At 40.2% G+C, this 22537-nt stretch overlaps 1 long non-coding RNA gene across 3 annotated transcripts in view; it reads right to left on the minus strand.

Annotated features, from left to right (window-relative positions):
• Nucleotides 1-22537, minus strand: part of LOC136874760 (uncharacterized) — a 51170-nt gene that overhangs the window by 18390 nt on the left and 10243 nt on the right. For 2 of the 3 annotated variants that reach the window (XR_011018267.1, XR_011018269.1), the window contains exons 3-6: nucleotides 18481-18534; nucleotides 2352-2482; nucleotides 2157-2271; nucleotides 518-586 (exon numbers count right to left, since the gene is read on the minus strand). This is a non-coding gene — a long non-coding RNA (uncharacterized lncRNA). The remainder of the gene's footprint in view (nucleotides 1-517; nucleotides 587-2156; nucleotides 2272-2351; nucleotides 2483-18480; nucleotides 18535-22537) is intronic. The other variant, XR_011018268.1, reaches the window with a different exon arrangement.

Consider the following 22537-nt stretch of genomic DNA (forward strand, 5'->3'; position numbering starts at 1 on the left):
TTGTCGAGTAGTGAATGCAACATAAAAATCAACCCACTGGCGAGTTGGCCGTGTGGTTAGGGGCGCGCGGCTGTGAGCTTGCATCCGGGAGATAGTGGGTTCGAATCCCACTGCCGGCAGTCCTGAATATTGTTTTCCGTGGTTTCCTATTTTCACACCAGGCAAATGCTGGGGCTGTACCTTAATTAAGGTCATGGCCGCTTCCTTCCAACTCCTAGGCCTTTCCTATCCCATCGTCGCCATAAGACCTATCTGTATCGGTGCCACGTAAAGCCACTAGCAAAAAAAAATCGACCAGTCACATCATCGATTAGTAGTTGTGCTTAAATGCTACAGGCTTGTGTGAGTAAATTTGCCGGCACATTAAAAAGTCCTTCCAGAATACAATTCCGACACCCTGGTGTATCTTACGACCAGTAGCGGTGAGAAGTGTTCTTAAACATATAATATCACCATCGTCTGATATTAGCGCTGCCTAAAACAACAAAAGAATAATTAATTATCTTACTTTACTTACCTTTCTTCTATCCAGATTTCGTAATCTGTGCATCCAAGGGGAAACTCAACTTGGAACAATCACCACCATCTATTATAAGAAATGGACAGTAAATTATTGTCAAAAAATCAGATGTGATATTCTAAAAAGTGTCAAAACATAAATGCTGAAAAATAAAAATGTTGTTCATTCTGAGAGGCATCACGATCGTGTCCTAGGCACTATGAAGGATGAGAAAAGTTCAGACATCCTTTATTTTAGAAATAAATAATAATAGTAATAATAATGAATGAATAAGAAGAAATGACGATAGAGAATAAAAGTTAAAAAGGCGACGAAATGAAAGGCTTCCTAGGCCTTTTAAACGTAAAGTAACTAGTTACATCGGCAAAGAATGTGAGTTGAAACAGTCTACACAAACAGTGAATGTCAAGGGAAGAAACTTAAAGCAATTAATTGGATGACATACCAAACTCAGCAAAAGCTCCGTAATTTCTCCAAGTTTTCTGAACAGTGAGGTGACTTCAAGGGAGTGATTTCCAAACTGAAGCAGTGCATAATAAATATTAGAACTGTACATAGTTATTTCAATTACAGTATTAATGCTGAAAATCTTGAACTTCAATATTCTTTACGAGACAGAAAACTCTTTTCCCATATCTCTCTACATCCATTGGCTTACTCGTGCTCGTTTTTCTGCCGATAATGCTTTGTCTCATTTTCTCGTCGGACAGATCCTTTACATCCACAATCTTTCTTCTGAATACTTCTGTGTTTCGTGCGTCTTCTGCCCTGATTTCACACTTTTCTAGATCCCGATGGACTGCTTTCACGCATGGGACTTGCAATCTTCCTCTTGGAAAGTTAAAATCCTGTTGGCGAGCCTTTCTGGTTCCATACTTTTAACATATATATAGAAAGCCAATCTTCATTTATTCATTGCCGCTGTGAGATTTTCGAATCTTTGGTATAAGTCTTGAATTGGTCTTAAGGGGAAAGTACATTCACCTGTTGGTTTCCTTGGTCCAAGAAATCTTCTAAGGTACTCCCTTTCTTTCCTTTCCACGTCTGAGGGTCCCTTCCTGCCTATTGTCTCAGCTGCAGGTAAGCATTCAAGTTCAACTACAGTACTGTAATGCCTGAGTTTCGTCTGACAGGTGAGTGATTTCCATTTGTAAGTGTTGTATGTTATTTTACAGATATTTTCCCCTGTGGGTGGGGGCGGTAGAATAACATCCAGGGTATACCATGCCTGTTGTAAAAGGCGACTAAAAAGGACCCCAGAGTCTCTTAACTTGGTAGCATGAACTGGCGGCCACGGGGTCCTTAGCTGAGTCCTGGCATTGCTTCCACTTAATTTTCCCAAACTTTCCACTTTCATGTATCCTTTTTGACCTCCATTCGTCAATTCTTTTCCGACCCTGAAGGTATTAAACCATTCGAAGCCTAGGGAGTCTTTCATTTTCACGCCCTTCGTGGCCCTTTCTTTCCACAGGCCTTACGTCCAATTTTCGAAGTGTACGATCACTTCCGTTTTTTCCGCCTGATTAGAGTTAATGGAGGATGAATGCCTAGTTGTACATCTTAAAACATAAAGACCGCTACACCTCTTGCTCAGCAAAAGATTATTTGGTTTATTCTAAATGAATGAAGTTATTACCAGAGATATAGTCACGAATAATAGCTAATAGGATCCTTGCATAAACTTGAGGGATGTAGAATGCATATATCTTGCACGAATTCGAATCTCTTACTCCGGAACATATGACATCCAACTGCAAGAAGAAGGAAATGCTATGAATTTCAATCATACTCCTTTAAGTGCACTTGTTTGAGAGTTTTGTTATCAACTCACCTCGTTTTTAACTGTTGTAGAATATGCACTCAAGTCAATTCCTAAAAACTCAGAGAGGGCTATGATGAAACTTTTAATATTTGAATTAAGATTGCCACGAACAGGTTCAAAGCCAGGGAGAACGAAGTCATCTGAAAAACAGCACACGTTTTCATAATATTAGTTCCAGCACCTTAAATAAGAATAATCAACAGACAAACATGACTGTTCTTAGGTATCAGTTTCATTCTAGAAATAGCTTCAACTTGAAGATTCTACAAGTATATCGGCTGCTTTTACGTACTGATGCTAATACAAGTAATTTTATCGATCTCACTACTCTTATAACGGTAAATGTATTACCTCCTTGGAGTGATTTCAACTGTTTGAAAATGGTTGTGTTTAGGAACTTATTTCTGGGACAGGATTGGATCAACGCCCAGTGGGCGTTGACAATATTTATGTTAGGAAGGCCAGTTATACTGTATATGGTACATGGAATTTGGATTCCAGAGCATTAATAGTGCGCTCTTCAGTGCCAAATTTCAGAACAAGTTACATAGAGCCTATTTGAATACTCAACCGTGATTCAGAATAGAAATAATACTAGAAAAAAGAACAAATCGCGGACATAAACTTAAAAATTGAAACTATCCTCATCAGCCCTAATGGACACCCTATTAACACGCTAGGATAACATGAAATGCATACAGTATATTACAAACATTCTCAGTGGGTAGAAACATTCATATCCCAAGCACTACATGACGGCATCAAAAACGCCGAAAAACGGCATCTACTACAATGTCAGCATTGGGGACAAACCATCAAATATTCCTACCACAAAAGTCCAGTACGGTCGAAAGTCCTCTAACGAGGTATTCCTTTCACACTTAAAACACTAGTAATTGCTTCAAATCGGTTGAACGGAGATATGGACGACATAAGGCAATCAACACATGCTCCCTTCCAATGTGAACAACCACTTTCGCAACTGTTAATGTAATCAGAAAAGAAACCACAAAAATTATCAGCTAATAGCATCATTAATCTACGGAGAATAAAAACAGGCCCGTCCCCTCGACGGGTGAAGGTATCGACTGAAAGAAGGGACAGGCCGTAGAAAGTCGTAGGCTTAAGGACTTGATTGACTTTTCAAACTTAACATGGTCAGGATTGGATATTGATGAAGAGATGACCACGAGAGGTAGGCTATGAAGGAAGGCAAGAGGAACCTGCCACAAACAAGTAGAAATGATAGATCATTCTTCTTGGACCTGACGACTATTATGCACATCGTACGCTGTGATTCCCTAGAACTCCTTAAGATGGCAGGGAACATAGAAATACACTTTTCCTTATTTCACGATCAATTATACCATCTCATTCTTGAGTGTTATACTCTTTCCAAAAGTGTCAAGTTGATACTTATATCCCAAATTCCCTCCGTGGACTTAGTTTAAAAATACACCCACGCTATTCTCTTGGTGAATTAAAGAACAGAACATTACACAGCTGACACAGACATGTTCTGAAGGAAAATAACGTACATGATGTAGATAAAAAGCTGTAAACACATCAAACCAATCTGACGAATCATCTTTGATTAAATTCCTCATTTCCTATAGATAACTGATTTAACATTCATTCTCTTCTATAAATTTTAATTTTAAACATATATAACATATTTACATCAAATATAATATCGTTGTCATTTGATTCATCAGTCCATAGACTGGTTTGATACAGCTCTTTATACCACCCTATCCTGTGCTAACCTTTTCACATCTGCTCTAATCTGCTTGTCATATTCATACCTTGGTCTACTCCTACCGTTCTTACCACCCAGACTTCCTTCAAGAACCAACTATACAAGACCTGAGTGATGTGGCCTATCATTCTGTCTCTTCTTCTGGTCAAATTCTTTTCAAATCGATCTCCTCTCGCCAATTCGATTCAGGATCCCTTCATTAGTCATTTTATCTACCCATCTCACCTTCAGCATTCTTCTGTAACATCACTTTTCAAAAGCTTCAATTGTCTTTCTCTCTGAGCTAGTTAGCGTCCATGTTTCACTTCCATGCAATGCCATGCTCCAAACGAAAGTCTTCGAAAACATCTTTCTAATTCTTGTATCAATCTTCGAGGTGAACAAATTGCTTTTCTTAAGAAAGGCCTTCCTTGCTTGTGCTAGTCTGCATTTTATGTCCTCCTTACTTCCGCTATCATTAGTTATTTTGCTACCCAAGTACATCACAAAAGTCAGGACTTTCTTTAAGACTTCATTTCCTAATCTAGTATTTCCTGCATCACCTGACTTTGTTTGACCACACACCATTACTTTTGTTTTGGACTTATTTACTTTCATCTTGCATTCCTTCCCCAAGACTCTGTCCATACCATTCAGCAATTTCTCCAGATCTTTTGCAGAGTCAGATAAAATAACAATATAATCGGCAAATCTCATGGTTTTGATTTCCTCTCCTTGAACTTTGGTACCCTTTCCAAATTCCTCTTTGATTTCTTTCATTGTCTGTTTTATGTAGGCCTAAACATTGAGAAGGAGAGTGGACAAACTGCAGCCTTGCCTCACTCCTTTCTGGATTGCTGCCTCTTTTTCAAAGCCTTCGATTCTTATCACTGCAGACTGATTTCTGTATAGATTGTAAAAAATTCTCCTTTCTCGGTATCTGATCCCGATCTCCTTCAGAATCTCAAACAGCTTGGTCCAATCAACATAATCGAATGCCTTTTCAAGATCTATGAAATGAAATGGCGTATGGCTTTTAGTGCCGGGAGTGTCCGAGGAAAAGTCCGGCTCGCCAGATGCAGGTCTTTTGATTTGACAGCACGCTAGCCATTTAGCCATGGAGCTGGACTTCTAGATCCATGAACACCATATACGTGGGCTTATCTTTCTTAATTCGGTCCTCTAAGATCACTCAGGATTGCTTCACGTATTCCCACATTTCTTCTGAAGCCACATTGAGCTTCTCGCAACTCAGTTTCAACTTGTCTTTCCATTCTTCTGGAAATAATAGATGTTAAAATTTTACAGGCGTGAGATACTAAACTAATGGTGCGGTAGTTTTCACACTTGTCAGCACCGGCTTTCTTGGGAATAGGTATAACAACATTCTGCCAAAGTTCAGATGGCACTTCTCCTGTATCATGTATCTTACACACTAAATGGAACAACCTCTCCATGCCGGTTTCTCCTAAGGTAGTCAGTAATTCTGCGGGTACGTCATCAATTCCCGGTGCATTGTTCCTACTTAGGTGTCTCAAAGCTCTGTCGAATTCTGACCTCAAAATTGTTTCTCCCATGTCATCAGCATCAACAGCCTCTTCGTGTTCCAGAACACTATCATCTACTTCTTTACTTTGATACAACTGTTGGATATGTTCCTGTCATCGTTCTGACCTGTCTTCTTTCCCTAGAAGTGGTTTTCCATCTGAGCTTTTAATATTCTTACACCCACTTATCCTTTCTCCAAAGGTTTCCTTGATTTTCCTTTATGCAACATCTACCTTTCCTAGGGCCATACAACCTTCAATATCCTTGCACTTCTCTTTCAGCCATTCTTCCATATCTGTCTTGCACTTCATTCTTTATTCGTCTGTACTATATTCTGGCCTACTCATTTTTGCATTATTGCACGTCAATCAGGTCTAGTATCTCTTGAGTTATCCATTGTTTCTTAGGTGATCTTTCCTTTCTTCCTAACATTTATTCAGCAGACTTTCTGATATCATACTTCATGACTGTCCATTTTTCCTCTACTGTGTTTCCTTCATCCTTTTCATTTAGTCCCTGTGTTACATGTTCCTTGAAATAATCCCTCACACCATTTTCATTCAACTTGTCTAGATCCCATCTCCTTGCATTCCTTCCTTTCTTCAATTTCTTCAACTTCAGATGGCATTTCATGAGCAACAGATTGTGGTCAGAGTCCACGTCTGCTCCTGAGAAAGTCTTGCAATCCAGCACCTGGTTTCTAAATCACTGCCTAATCATAATGAAGTCTATTTGATACCTTCCAGTGTCTCCAGGTCTCGTCCATGTATAAGGCCGTCGTTTGTGGTGTTTGAACCAAGTGTTAGCCCGGACTAAATTGTGATCTGTGCAGAATTCAACCAGCTGGCTTTCTCGTTCATTCCTTAATCCTAATCCGAATTCTCCTACTGCGTTATCTTCTCTTCCTTGGCCTATCACTGCATTCTAGTCTCACATCACAATTATATTATAATCAACTTTTACATATTGTATTAAATCTTCTATCTCTTCATATATTCTTTCGATTTCTTCATCATCCGCTGAACTAGTAGGCATATAGACCTGCACCATTGTGGTGGGCATTGGCTTGGTGTCTATTTTGACCACAATAATCCTTTCACTGTGCTAGCCATAGTAGCTTACGCGCTGCCCTATTTTCTTATTCAATATTAAACCTACTTCTGCATTTCCCCTGCTTGATTTTGTGTTGATAATTCTGTAGTCGCCTGACCAGAAATCCTACTCTTCCTCCGACGTACTTCACTTATACCAACTACATCTAACTTTAGCCTATCCATCTCCCTTTTCAGATTCTCTAACCTACCACAGCGATACAAACTTCTAACATTCCACGTTCCGACTCGCAGAATGTCAGTATCCATCTTCCTGATGACTGCCCCCTCTCGTGTAGTTCCCACCTGAAGATCCGAATGGGTGACTATTTTACGTCCGGAATATTTTACCCAGGAGGAAGCCACCAGCAGTACATCATTCATACAGAGAGAGCTACATTTACTCGGGAGTTAGTTACGGCTGTAGTTCCCCGTTGCTTTCAGCCGTACAGCTAAGCCATGTTGAGTATTATTACAAGACCATATCAGTCAGTCATCTAGACTGCCGCCCTTGCAACTTCCGAAAGGCTGCTACCCCCCTTTCGATTAACCATTCGTTAGTCTGGTCTCTCACCAGATACCCATCCGATATGGTTGCACCTGCGGCTCGGCTACCTGCTTCATTGGGATTGGCAAGCCTCCCCACCGCGGCAAGGTCACGTGGTTCACAGGGGAAGATAAGCTCGTTATATATTTGATTTCCGAGGAGATGAGTAATCCTGGCATTCATGGGTCATTTGCGTTTAATGACTTAAGTAATGAAATATCACAATAACTAGCAGAACGTTGTTCATACATTTGTAAAAAAATGTCTTCCTCAGCAAATTCAGATCATAGTTCAAATGTTCGATAGAATTCTGCACTGGTTTGTGATGTATATTATTTTCCCTCTTCTTTGGTTTCTTCTCAGAAATTGATAGCTGGGTGGCCTTGTTATCAGTTTATAAACAAAGTGGCTGCAGTGAAGTGAAAGTGGCTGTGAAATTTTCACAATGAAACTCACGTTCCTGTTGCTCGAATTCTACGTAAGTTTATTGCTTGAGATCTTGTGGCTACGATTAGGATGTCAACAGTCACGTAAAGCTAATAATTTGCTTCTCCTTCTTGTCCTTGCTCAGATATTGTCCCATATTGTGGTGGTATCCCCTTTCATGGGTTTGAGTTGACACATGTGGTGGGAGGATGGCGTGATAGCCGAGTGTCATAATTAAAGGCGTCTCACCAAGAGGGCCACAGATGGAATTCTGGCCAATATATGTGCGACTTTTAAAATTAAGAATGACATCCGTGTTGTTCGTATTCCATCCGCAAGCAACTGGAGATCCGGGAGCTGTAATCTGGATTAACAGTCACTTAAAACTTAAAGGTCTTGTCAGTCCTTGAGACGGCAGCGTTCCTCCTGTGGGTGGGGATGGTGGAATACATCCCCTGTCTGTCCTAAAATATAACTGAAAGCGGCCTCAGGTGCTTGGGAGGGTTTATTGGCGGCCATGATACCCATGGTACCCCTATCTGTGTCTGACATTACTTCCGTTTACTTGTGTGAGGTACCTTTCTATTCTACCTCACTTGGTCAACTCTTGTTCTTTTTCGACTCCGCGCGAGTTCGAGGGAGTCTTTTAAATCAACACCTTTCGTGGCCCTTCCCTTTACCTTCTACTACGCCTTCGTTTTTCAAAGTGTCAGACGTCTTCTTTTTCCCTCTGATTACTTTTAATAGACGATGGTTTTCGCAGTTGAATTTCCTCTTAAAACATTAATCACCATCACCAACAATTCGTCGGCCATATTCTTTAGCTCCCTCCACATTGTCGCAACTGCGCCATCATTATCATCTCTCGCTGGCTTTTTTGCCATCCGCCGCATTTGCTCTTAACAGTTTTTTTTAAGCATGCTTTACGTCGCACCGACACAGATAGGTCTTATAGCGACGATGCGATAAGACAGGCTTACGAGTGGGAAGGAAGCGGCCGTGGCTTCAATTTGCCTGGAGTGAAAATAGGAAACCATGTAAACACCATCTTCAGGGCTGCCGGCAGTGGGGTTTGAACCCACTATCTCCCGGATGCAAGCTCACAGCTGCGCGCCCCTAACCGCACTGCCAACTCGCCCGATGGTCTTGATAGTCACAATGTTCCCTCCTTAAGTAGAGTCGATTGGTAAGTTTGTTTTATGCTTATGTTGACGATATGTGAACACGTAGATAATACGGTACTGTTACAGAATATAGATCTATTTAAAGTCATTGAGAAGTATTTATTTCAGGAGAGTAACCTAGGTGCAGTTCCCTCGCAGGAGCCTGTCAGCCCCTAGAGGGCGCATACCCGCGTGGCGGGTAGAGAACCTAAAGAAATGTGGGCTGGTGAAGATACTTCGCAAATAAACCCGTGCACCAACAGGCAGGCCTAATCCTGGGCCATTTACAATACTGGGACCCGCTTTCTCCAGAGGTCATAAATATGGAGGGCCCCAGCTTAGGGTTATGAGCAAAGTCCACAATGGTAGCAATGGTGGAGAGGATGGAATTCGTAACAGTGCAGCTGGCAGAAGTGGCATCCTAGTACTCGGGATTAGTAAAAGGTACTTGTCCATAACTATGGGCATATATCAGAATTAGCCTCTGTTCTTCATATTAGGAGCGGCTAAGAAGGCGTCTGTTCTCCATGTTAGGGGTGACCTACATTCCTACTGACAGTAGCTCTGAAACGTCCGACGCGAGACTGCACTGGCAAGCTGGTCGGTAACTCCGTCGCAACCTATGAATCACATCTAAGTCAATTTTGTCGGATAATGTTAGGACGTCCCCCGGAAACGCCTGACGTCCTCGCCTGACCGCCGCGACAAATGGACAAGGGATACTGGTTCAAGGGCGAAGCCAGCTAAAGAAGCTAACCCAACGCAAACAACATTCACGCATTGCCACGCTCAACATTAAGACTCTTACTGGTCGCACCCGCGAACTAGCAGCGATGCTGAAAGAACGGAAAGTGGGCATTGCATGTGTACAAGAAACACGTTGGAAAGGCCAGAAATCTCGACATCGTAGATGGCTATAAACTGTTCTACCATGGTGCATCCAACAGGAATGGTTTTGCCATCATCGTCTGCGCCACCTGCGAGATCGAGTTGGTGAGGTTCAGCGCCATTCAGACTGCCTTATGTCATTTATAATTAACACCCTATCTTCTCCACTATGTGTCTTATCTGCATATGTGCCTCTCATTCTGGCTTTGGTTACATAGAAAAGGAACAGTTTTGGCAACAGCTCCAAGACAATGTTTCAGCGTGTCCGCGAGATGAGTTTCTACTTGTGGTGATCTTAATGGGCATGCTGGTCACACCAAGCTGCCATGGTGGTAACGGCTACGGTATCCGAAATGTTGATGGAACTCAAAGTTTGGATTTTGCCGTGGCAAATGACTTAGTTATTGGTAACAGATTTTTCAAAAAGCGCATAAACTACCTCGTTACTTTCACTAGTGGTGACTATAGCAGTTTATCCTTGTTCGACGCTGTGATTTCAGACTAGTACCACACGTGAAAGTTATACCATCTGACTGTGTAGCCCCCTAATGTACGCTGCTCACGGCAAACTTAAGGATCTGTAAACATTATAGAGGTGGAGGGATAATTACCCCGAAAAGATCGTGTGTTGGAAGTTTAAAGACCGAAAAGAGATCCTAGCGGGCAGTGTCAATGTTCCTCCCATCAACCTGAATGCGACTGACAACACGCAGACCACATTCTGCAAATATCTCACCGCAATCGCCAGAGCATCTTGTACACAACAAAAGCTAGTTCCCGTCGTATCAACAAGCAAACTTGGTTATGGACGGTCCAGGTCCAAGAAAAGGTGCATGGGAAGAAGAAGGCATATATAAACTGCGTTTCACAAAAGACTCCAGAGAACAGGGAAAGATATGTCATAGCCAAATGTGAGACTAAGAAAGCTGTCGCTGAATCTAGGCGCAGTCACTATAATGACCTGTATGCTACACTGAACTCAAAGGAAGGAGGGAAAACTATCTACCGGCTGACCAAAGCTAGAACAAAGTCAGCGCGGGAAATTGAGCACTATCTGTGCATAAAAGGCAGGGATGGTCAGCGATTACATGACAAACAGGGCGTCCTCAAACGTTGACAACAACACTTTGAAGAGATTTCTAACACTGAGTTTTCACATCCTCAAATTCCAGAAAGTAATCAAACAGCAGGTTCTCTCTAACATATCACACCAGAGGGAGTCACCAACGCAATCAGGAGTATGAAGAACGAAAAAGCGCCAGGACCAAATGATCTTCCGACAAACTTCTGGAATTTGCTGGAATTAAAAAAACCCGCGATCGACTGGCTGACCAACTTTTTAATGCTATACTTGATTCTGGCTCTGTTCTCAGTGATTCGGCTACAAACATCGCTATGCCTATCTTTATGTATAAAGGTGACCCAGCAACATGTGCAAATTACCGTCCAATCCGCCTCCTGTGGCATACAATGAAGATTTTTTGAGAGAACCCTCGATTGACGACTGCGGCTTCGTTAAGAGCGCTGGAACAACCGACGCCATCTTCGCTGCCAGAATGACCATTCATTGGAAAGCACCGAGAGAAACAACAGCCACTGCATGTTGCCTTCCTTGATCTTGAACAGGCTTTCGACCGTGTTCCACATTGTATGATCTGGTATGCAATTCGCGACCATGGTGTACCGGAAATGCTTATCAATTGCATCAAGATGCTTTACACGAACACAACAAGTTGTGTACGTTGCGCTGATGGCACCTCGGAGAGCTTTCCATTGAAATTCGGTGTACACCAAGGCTCCGCATTGTCCCCATTGCTCTTTGTTCCCGTCATGGACACAATTGCACGGGATCTGCAGAAGAGTGTCCCTTGGACTCTCTTATATTCAGATGATGTCGCACTTGCTGATACCACCAGAAATCGATTGCCGCGTCAAATTGAAGATTGGAACAGCTGCGTCTCACTATACGGTCTTAGACCGAACAAAAAGAAGACCGAATACCCAAGCAACGGCTCAATTCAAGTTGATGGAAAGACCTTAACGAATACCGTAAGCTTCAGGTATCTAGGAACTCGCCGACATACTGATGGTGGGATACGTGATGAAGTGCGAAGTAGGATAAAGGCAGCATGGATGAGACAGAGAGAAGTCACAGGTATACTCTGCGACAGAAAGATGCCACTACATCTGAAGTCTAAAATATACCGCATGTTAGTACGTCTTGTTGCTTAATACGATGTTCAATGTCGGCCAGCTGGCAAAGCTACACAGCACCTATTACACACCATGGAAATGCGTATGCTCCGTTGGTCGCTGGACATCACACTCCTGCATCATGTCAAAAAAGACATCGTCCGCCAGCAAATGGGCATAGTACCCATCACTGAGAAGACCTGGCTAAAATGTCTCTAGTGGTATGGTCATGTCCTGCATTCTGCATCTGGAACAGTTGCCAATTTCCCCCACACCTTTGAAATTAATGGGCAACGACCACGCGGACTTGCAAAGTAGCGCTGGCATGACACAGTGAATGCGGATATGAAGACTCTGGAATTGAGATCACATGGTGCCCAAGGCCGTGCAAAATGGCGAGCCAAGATTAGAACATCAGACCCTGTACCAGCGAGAAAACATTACGAAGGAAAAGAAGGAGAAGAAGTAACCTAGGTGCAGTTCCCGTACCTTTAGTCGTTTTCAAGGGGTTATGTATGGCCCGAGTGAGATTTAACAGAACTTAGTTTCGAGTACATGTCCTGAATGACAAGATAATTTACGTTTTCTATCAACACTTAAATTCCATGATATTTTAATTTGATGAACTCTGGTGCCTAAATCTCCGGATGCTTTTGTTATTAATATATATTTACCAACGGGGAGGTGAGTAAAAAGTAGGATAGTTACATCATCACGTGAACAATGTCTGGTGACCTATTCATTGTTTAACCGACTAAAGTTGTCGAAAACCAGCAATAGGCTATTCAACAGAGTTCCAGTTCATGTGCCATCTAGTGGAGCAAAATTTCACGTACACAGCCTAAATGTCGTCAATTAAAAATGTCTGAACGTAGTAGCAGATTATCAGCTATTTAGATATCGATCGTGCCTTTTTTTCTTCATCTCTATTTAACAGGGCCCGATAAGCTGAAATGGTATTTTTAGCAATAATGTTCTCCTACAGATCGACATTTACATTGCCTTATTTGAGATTTGATTTTTAGTTTCGTCTTTGGTATCCCTGTCCTCTTGCAATTGACAGAGTAGTCATCACTCCTTTCCATGGTTATTTGTTAACTTAATTAAGATGCTTCTTGATCTTAGCACCCTATATTCTCGTTTCTTATCTTACTTTAACTGTTTCATAATATCAGATTTTGTCAGAAGATTGGAAATAAGTCAGCATTACTAAGCCATATGGATAGTAGTTATAATATAAATAAATAAATAAATAAATGGAATTCACGAGTGAGTGGTAATACATGCTATTTTCAATTAAGGATATGTAGCGAACCTCGATCAGTAGCGACCAATTAAGACGTCTCTATTACTCTACCTAGCAAGCAAACAAAAAGTACTCAATTGGATGACCACTCCTAGCGAACAATTCTCTCAATATCCGTATATCTTCCGTTAAGTTAAAATGAAACATAAATAATTGCATTTAAAATGCCTGAAAGAAAGACCAATGAAGATTATATTGGGCGCATATAAAGTAGTCCATACAGGCAAATTACAGTACATATATAACTTTGGTTCATTACTGGGGTTTAACAGAAAGTATTAAGTTTGTTTCTAGTTTCAGTCATAGATTTTAACTTGACAGGTTGACTCAGGCTCTCATTAAGGACTAATGCTGTGCTTATTACGAGAAGTAGCCCTCGTAGCCTATTTATAACGGCAAAAATTCCTTGTTCAAACCAGACGTCTCCTGTGATCCACTGTTATTAGCAGAGTATAATGAATTAGACTCTCGGTCTAATTGTGAAATTATGTCATTCGAACGTACTTAGCTGTGGAAGAAGCCTTTATGGGAGGAAAGAATGGTATATCCTCTGCTGCATTTAATCTTATTGTTTATCCTGTAGACTGACACTAATATACCATCATATTCGGTATTTGTATCTTTAATATACGTACCAGATTAATGGTTTGCTGCAATGCAATTTATATTTTTTCATGGTGTTACTCTTTACAATTTATCTCGCAAATGCTAAGAATTGAATTTGTGATAAGCGCACAGAGAAAACAACATCGATTGATCTTAGACTATCATATGTTCTGTGATACACACATCACACTCTGTCATACTTGCCGATAGCCCTGATGGTTTTCAGTGGCTGATGGACACAATAACAGCTGAAGAAGGCATTCTTGGTGTTAAAGTCAGAAGTAAAATAACCAAGGTTTTGGTCACGAGTCGAAACAATTACTCTCACATCTGTCATAATATCTATGGCAAAACTGACAAACAGATTCGGAAGGTTAGAGACCCTCGCTGTTGAGTCACTAGACTTACAGATCAGATCAGAAGAACAAGAACTGAACCGGCTTGGGCAAGCTTCCGGAAGTCTATTCTGAGACAATATCCTTTGCTTGGAGACAAAATTCAAATGTATAATTCTCAATGGTGCCGAGAATACGACACCGAAGAGCACCGAGTACACAGGCATTTGAAATGCAGATGTTCAGAAGAGTGTTTCGCATTTTATAGAAAAATAAAGAAGTTCGAAATTCTATGCAGAAGTTTTGAGGATATTAACCGTCAGACGGCGTATCTTGGACGTATCACACGGAGTAGCAAACACAAGTTTCTGAAGATAATTTCAGAAGGTAAATTTGAAAGTCAGTGTGGCCGAGGTCGAAGAAGGAATTTGTAGATGAGAAACTTACGAGAGTGGTCAGGACTGACATTCCATGCTCTTCGGAGGGCGCCAAAAGATCGAGCTGATTTCACCAAAATTGTGGTCAGCCTTCATTAATAGGGAAGGCATCAAAAGGAGAAGAAATAAAATATTCAGATGTTATGAATCCCTCTATGCAGACTAGTAAACTCATCATTCTTCCATGTTCAAGGAAATCAATATTATATTATATTACATTACCAAGCAATTTGACTTCGCAGTTCGAGGTGAATACTCGTGGCCTTACATTCGGGAGATAGTGGGTTCGACGCCACTGTTGGCATTTCTAAAAGTGATTTTCCGCGGTTTCTCATTTCCACACCAGGCAAATGCTAGGGCTAGTAGCCCTAGGCTTGCCCTATCCCATCGTCACCATAACACTAGTCAGAGTCGATGCGACATAAAACAAATAGCAAAAGTAGTTATTTTTTGTTGTTGTCGAGTTCTCAGCCAGAAGGCTGGTTTGAACCTCAACAACTCTGCCATCAGCTGTCATAGATGAATTAGGCAACACTGAAGATGTGTACTATGGAAATGAGGAGGGGGTTAATTTCCTGTTGCTTTCTTACCCAAGCCAGTAGTTACTATTACATATCAGTCCTTCAAATCCACTGCAGTTCACGCACAAACCGATCCTATGAGCAGATTATATTACACTAAGCTCAGAGTTGTGTAGTAATGGAGTGAAGGTAATACAATTACTAGTAAGGATTATATTCTCGGTAATATTTACTTGCAATCGTTACGTTTTACAAAATGTAATTTTAACTTGTAATTTACTCTTTGAAATAACATTGTAATCGTTACATTCTAGCAAATAATTTACACGAACGGAAGGAAAAAAGTGAGGGGGGTGGGGGAATGGTGATGTTTCTCACCTCTCCAATACTTCCTCAATATCCCAACGATGATCTTAAAATTAAATACAGGTATTCCTTTAAGTACCCATACAAGGTGCCTTTGCATTAAATTAAAAGATGTACATCCCACTCAAACAGGTCGAAGTTTAGCGATGAGAATATTAAGAACAAATTATTTTATTTGTAAAGTAAATAACAAAGTATTTAAAACGCTAAAGTCATTAACTAAAATAAAATGTTGGCAAAATACAATTTCGAACATTCCAAGATATCACGTTCATTCTCACTTAGTGATGACAGCCACTTAACGTGTCTATACTAAAAACTAAAAAAATTAAATAACATATTTTCGTTTTAAGCTTTCGTGTTATTCTTGTCCCATGCGAAAAAAATATCACTTGTTTCTTTAAGCCGTACTTCCTGTAAAGTAATTGGCATTGTAAATTTCCTTATTACTTGTTGAAAATGTAATTTTTATTCACTAAAATATTTCCCAGGTAAATTCGACTAATCCCAGTTACATTTTTCTGGTGATTTTCCCATTATTATTATTATTATTATTATTATTATTATTATTATTATTGTTATTTCTGCCTCCATGGATGAATGATTAGCGTGCTGCCCATTAGTCACAGCGGTCCCGTGTTCGATTCCCTGCAGGATTGGAAATTTTAACCATAATTGGTTAATTCCCCTGGCACGCGGACTAGGTCATCACGACGCGCAGGTCGCCTACGGGAGTCAAATCAAAAGACCTGCATCTGGCGAACCGAAGTCCTCGGACACATCTTGGCACTAAAATCCATACGCCTTTTCATTTCATTATTATTATTACCGTTTCAACCACCTATGGGGAGCGATTACATGACTTCAATTAATTTTTCGAGTTCTCTATTTCTTTCCTCTTTCGCCAGGACTCCTTCATCCGTTGGCTAACTCGTGCTCGTTCTTCTGCCGAGAATACTCTGTTCTTTCTCATTTTCTAGTTGGACATACCAATCACATCAGCAATCCTTCTTCTTAAGAATTCTCTTTTACTTACATCTTCTGTCCTGTTTCCACACTTTTCTAGATTATAATGGACTTCTTTCAATCATGGGACCTCCGTACTCCAGTTCTCCTGAAAAGTGAGAATCATGTTGGCGAGCCTTTTTGGTTCCATACTTTCAACATATAAATAGAAATCCAATCTTCGTTTATTCATTGACGTTGTGAGATGTTCAAATCTTTGGCATAGTTCTTAAATTGGTCTTTAGGGGAAAGTACATTCGCCTGTTGGTTTCCTTGGACCAAGGATGTTTCTAAGGAACTTTTCATTTCCATGTCTGAATTTCACCTAAAACGTGGGTGATTTCGATTTTAAATTATTATATATTATATTACAGATCTTACAGACATATCCCTCTGTGGGTCGGGGCAGTAGAATAACACTCACGATATCCCCTCCCTGTCAGGTTCTCTTAATGATCGTCCAGTCTACTGAGTGTGTGTTAGTGGAGGAGGCTGAGGCGTCTCGCCCATCGTCGAGTACTCCATCAGCTTAAGGTAATGACAGCCAGTATACAACTAAGTCGAAGCTAGATCGAGGGGAAGGTTCCAAAAGTTAATAATGTAACTTCAATTTTCCTAAATGTAAATTTCCATCTTCTAATGTAAATTTCAAAACAAGTCTAAGAAACTTAGCTGAAATTCGGGAATAGAGAGTGTGACACCCTCTCGCGTTCCCTATCAACTTAACTTTGAGCTGACTATGACTTTGTAACTTTTGTAACTTAAATTTTCTCCCTCAGTGGTATAGGCTTAGCCTCTGTAACTTCGGGTCAGAAGTCCAAATAGGGTTTTAATCTTTTAAACAAAAATGTCAAGGAGTACAAGTGTCCGCCTCCATATCATTTTGATTTTTGGGCCGGTAACTCGATCCTGTTGTTTTTTCTTTCCCACAAAGGCCCGCTTGATTGGGTATTCGATACCCCCTGTGAAATTCTATTTCATTTTGCGTAAATATGTTAAACGGTTGTTCATCTAAGACAGTAAATACTGTTCGAATTGTAAAAAGTACGTTGTGCCTCCGACAGGTCTGGACATTTTGTTGAAAATGCAAATTTTATAGAGCGAACACGCTCTAGGTATTAATTTAAATGTTAAAGGATGCCTTTGGAATGCTGTAATGGTGTAATGTGCGGAGAATAGTCTCCTAGACTCCTACATCATTTTGTAGAGCAAAAGGTGCTCTTGAAACATTGTATATTTTGAATACTCTGTAAAAGAAAGTGGGAGGGTCGTCTCCTTGACTGTTTTTGAAAGGAGCCGTAGCGCTCATTGGAGAATGTATAATTAGTGAGCTTCGAGCTCAAGGTTGTCATTTATTTTGTAAGTGCTGTCCTAGCTTATGATCCTTTGTACCTGAATTTTGTAAAGTCTTGTTCCGAAAAGAAAATAAAAACTGCAAAGGAAATATAATAATAATTTTACAGTTTTACATCAATCTTCTGACTGTCTTTGATAGACACTATCTTTCACCTCTGTGATCAACAAAGACACGGTAACAATTATTATCATTATTGTTCATTTACTTTCACTTCCCTTTTCACACTGCTGTTGCGAGACAAAGCTAGTACCGGTCGTTCCCGCAGGCTTCCGCGCCACTGTCGGCTTAGTTATACCTATCCGCCGCTCCGGTTCTAAGATGATTGGATGACTTAGTATATCCAGCTTCCATTTCTTACAACAAAATCGGTCTGAAAACGAACAGATATAAAGATAATTCCTCCGAGAAATCATTTATTTCTAACAGAATACCGTCGATTGCAACTGCGAGCTCAATGCGTTAGCATTTTTGCATCTTAATTCAATTTCACTTACTATAATTTCATCCTGAGAGAACAGAACACAGATCCTACGTACCGGTACTTGAAATGAAGAGTACCGGTGAGAATAATTTCTAAACAACTATTCATAGAGATACAGTACGTTTCTTACCACTTTTGTTTCCAGAGCTCCCATTTTCATCAACCCAACGAATAATTTCGTTAACTACAACAAGAAACGGACAATATATTTTGAGAGGCGTTATTGTAATAGTTAGGCTCATGACTGACAACAACACTTAAGGTCACCACACACAGAAAGCTAAGCTACGCAATGCTACGCGACCGAACGAAAGAAACGCTGCAATGAAGTTACATGGAATGGCACACACAGACTGCTATGCTTTGTTACGCTAACCTAGCCAAGCTAAATTTTACAGATCGCCAAGGAGACGATTTTCATAACTGTAGCTGGCTTCGCGCATTCGCACAATCAATCTCTTTTTTGCCCACATGTGTGTGGCTTTCGTGAATCACTGTACATAAATGCTGTACGTATATTGCTTATTTTTTCTGTGTTTGATAATTAAGGGAGACGAAAGGAGGAAAGACTGATTGAAGAGATACAAAAACATACTCGTCTGTCAAATTATTAAAGATAACCATGGAAGAAACGGTTGGCAAGAAATAAATGAAACTTTACAAATTGACTGTGAGTTACGTAACATTTATTGCTTTTACACACATTTTTACTCTACATTCATTTCTTATTAATATAATTCTCAGTAATAGAGAGAAGTTCATTTCCATGCAATGCTTGAACTGAATGATGGGATTCATCATAAATTAGTCTCTTTCCAATTGCACGTGTACAGATCTTCTTCTCTTTCTGTGTCTTTGTCTTTCTTCATCTTCCACAACAACGGTCAATAACAAAGCCTTCTCTTCAATTAATCCGCCATCTTTAAACGACTGCTCGGCACTTTTTAGCTTTGCTTTTCTTATTTGTGACATAAAACAACATAGCTTGGATTTGCTTAGCTTAGCGTAGCTTAACGTGGCTTAGCTTTCTGTGCATGGTGGCCTTTAGCCAACGTGTCCACACCTATCTGATACATTTTCAATATACGTGTTAGCTATGGTGATATCTTTCACCGCTTAAAACTGCAAGTAGTGCGTAAATCACGACCCATGAGAGGAGTACACTAGCAGCAGTGACCTAATTACCTATCCATTAACGAGAAAAGGGAATTTGAGTATGTCGAGATTGCTTCACAAGACTAGCATGCAACACATTCTCTCAAGGAACGCACAGCGCAACAAGCAACTTCTCTCTTTTAATAAACTCGTGATCCACGGATCGAATCTCACTTTCTATTGCTTTTCAAGTTTCAGTTTATTGGAAATTTCTTGTGTAATGGTTATTAAAGCGCACAAATTCGCGCACTTACAAGATGCACAAGTTCAATAAGTTGCGGTCTGGATCCAAGCAAGTAGTGCGTAAATTACGACCCATGAGAGAAGTACAGTAGCAGCAGTGACCTGATTATTCTGTTGAAATTTTGAAATTAGGTACTCTCGAAAGACGTAGGCCTAGATAGCTCGATAACAAAAGCAAAGTCATGGCATCATTGTATCATAAATAATACTGTTTCTCTCCTGGTATATGAATATATGTATAGCGTGAATAAAATCGCATTTCATAATTACCAAGAAACTCACTTCTGAAATGAACTTACAATAATATCCTAGAATTTTCAGCGTAAACTAATCTAACTTATTTTTGTTACATGGGAACTTCATACGTAAACTGGACATTCAAATTCTTTCCGAAATTATTTCATGGGATGATTAACGATTCATACGTGCCATTAAGTGTACTTCTTACTTCCTTCATCGGTCTACTCTGGCATATGTTATAAGTCCAGTTTAAATTTACACTTTACTAGTATATACATTGGTTTTGAAGGAGGAATACACGCTGCTGTGAAATCAGTAGAGCCTAATGTAGCTATTAAGGGATTAAGGATTGGACAGAGTACGCATAAAAATATTTAGCAACTTAGATTGGTCATATTGGAAGAAGAGAGAAGGAAATGATTTCTTGACACTGTTCTCGGACGTCCATTTTTAAACTTGATAAGATTTAGTGTTTCAGCTACTAAATGATCAGAAAAAGTAGCCTCAATTTTTAAATTAAATTTGTAATAATTACATAAATAAACGTGCCTCTTTTCCATCAGGAATATGGCCCGAGTTTGATTAATCAACATGTTTTTCTTTCTTTTTGCTACTTGTTTAACGTCACACTAACACATCGAAAGTTTTCGGCGACGGAAGGATGGGAAAGGGCTAGAATAGGGAAGGTAGTGGCCGTGCCCTTAATTAAGGTACAACTCCAGCATTTCCCTGGTGTGAAAATTGGAAAACACAGAAAACCATCTTCCAGGCCGTCGACGGTGGGATTCGAACCCTCTATCTCCCGAATGCAAGCACACAGCCCTTACTCAACAGGACGATCGTCAAAAAGTTTTGAGTCCTTTCACAGGAAGCCGAACAGCTTATTCAGTTTAGCTATCCTCCTCTTTCCTATTGTCATGGAGAAAACAGTCATCCTAGTATATTTAACCTACTTCAAACTTTGTCGGACATACAGTCGGAAACGTACATCGTATTAAGATACAGAAGCCAAATAAATAAATCAGCAGTAAAAAATAAAATTTCTATAAGAACAAGTGCTTAGTTTCCAGAATAAGAAGGATCCACTTTTTCAAAACCACTGCTTATAAATTCATGCCTGCTTCCAACTGCAACTGATGAATTGTTTTAAATCACGATTTAGTAGAAAACATATATTTTAATGTAACTTTATGTAACCACACCACCGGTATAGAGAATATAATTTCCAGATTGTGATGATGTCCATCTGTTCTTGATATTAACGTCGCACCGAATTAAACAGGTCTTATGGTGATAATGAGAGCGTAGGGTAGGACTGAGAAGGAAGAGACTGTAACCCTAATTCAGGCACAACCCCAGCATTTGCCTAGTATTAATCTGCGTACCATGGAAAACCATCTTCAGGCCTGCCTACATTGAGGTTCGAACCATCCATATCCCAAATGCAAGCTCACAGCTGTGTAACCCGAACAGCACAGCCAACTCGGCGTCTGTCGTAAATCTGTTAAAGGAAAGGGAATGTTAACTTTCTCTTTCGTATGTTGTAGTTGAGCAATGCTCTGGGGTCACTCTTCCTTTGAAAGGGAACAATTATCCGCATTTTATATGAAAATCGGCCGCAACTTACGTTTTACTTACGTTTTATTTTCTTACAGCGGGCTACGACTTGCCGTTCCTTCAGGTAACGCACAAAGTGGATTTGAAATAATATTGTTATATTTCCAGGAAAGGAAGTTTAACGGAAATAAATTTGGATAAAATTGAAACCCATGGTAGAAGGATCAAAGAGGATTTAAAACACGAAGAAGGCGTTTTTAAGAAGAGAAATAAACACGCCTCAATCTTAAGTATACATATTAGATAAATGCGTCTGATAACGTTCGAAGAGAGCATGAATCATGGAATGTACCTGAAAGAGAAAACGCTATAGTATACGCCTCTGAAATGAGAAGAGTCAGACGAATGTTGTTAGTGAGATGGGTAGACCTACCCACAAATGGAGGGATACTGTACCCAGGACTTATTCAGTTGCTTATGGTGGGAAGTTCAGTGTGAAAATATGTAGGGAGAGGCCAAGGAAGCCAATAAGACAATCAGGTTAGAGTGCACGTACCTGCAATAGATGCACAGAGATCAGAAGATAAGTAAGGATATGGAGCAATATAGGTTTGATTCAATTTAATCCATGGACTGTTAGTTCAAATTAAAATAGGAATATGGAGCGTGATAGCCGGGTTGCATAGTCACTGGCTTCTCATCAAGGTAGCCATGGTTCGAATCCTGATTAATGAAAGTGAAATTTTTAGAAATGAAAACTCATGTTCCTGTGGTTCGTATTCCACGTAAAACTGGAGGTCCTGTAGCTAGGATAACGATATCAGCAGTCATTTAAAACTACAAGCTTGTAGGTTCCAATAACAGGAATCAAACGGATGGGATGAACAATAATATTATAGGTATAATTCCTGACACAAAAGGTACAGGCATAACCGAGATTTCTTGATCAGTTAATACAGGGAGTTTCACTTACACTGTCGGCAGCCCTGAAG

Source organism: Anabrus simplex, chromosome 5 (genome assembly GCF_040414725.1).
Source record: "Anabrus simplex isolate iqAnaSimp1 chromosome 5, ASM4041472v1, whole genome shotgun sequence".
Lineage (NCBI taxonomy): Eukaryota > Metazoa > Arthropoda > Insecta > Orthoptera > Tettigoniidae > Anabrus > Anabrus simplex.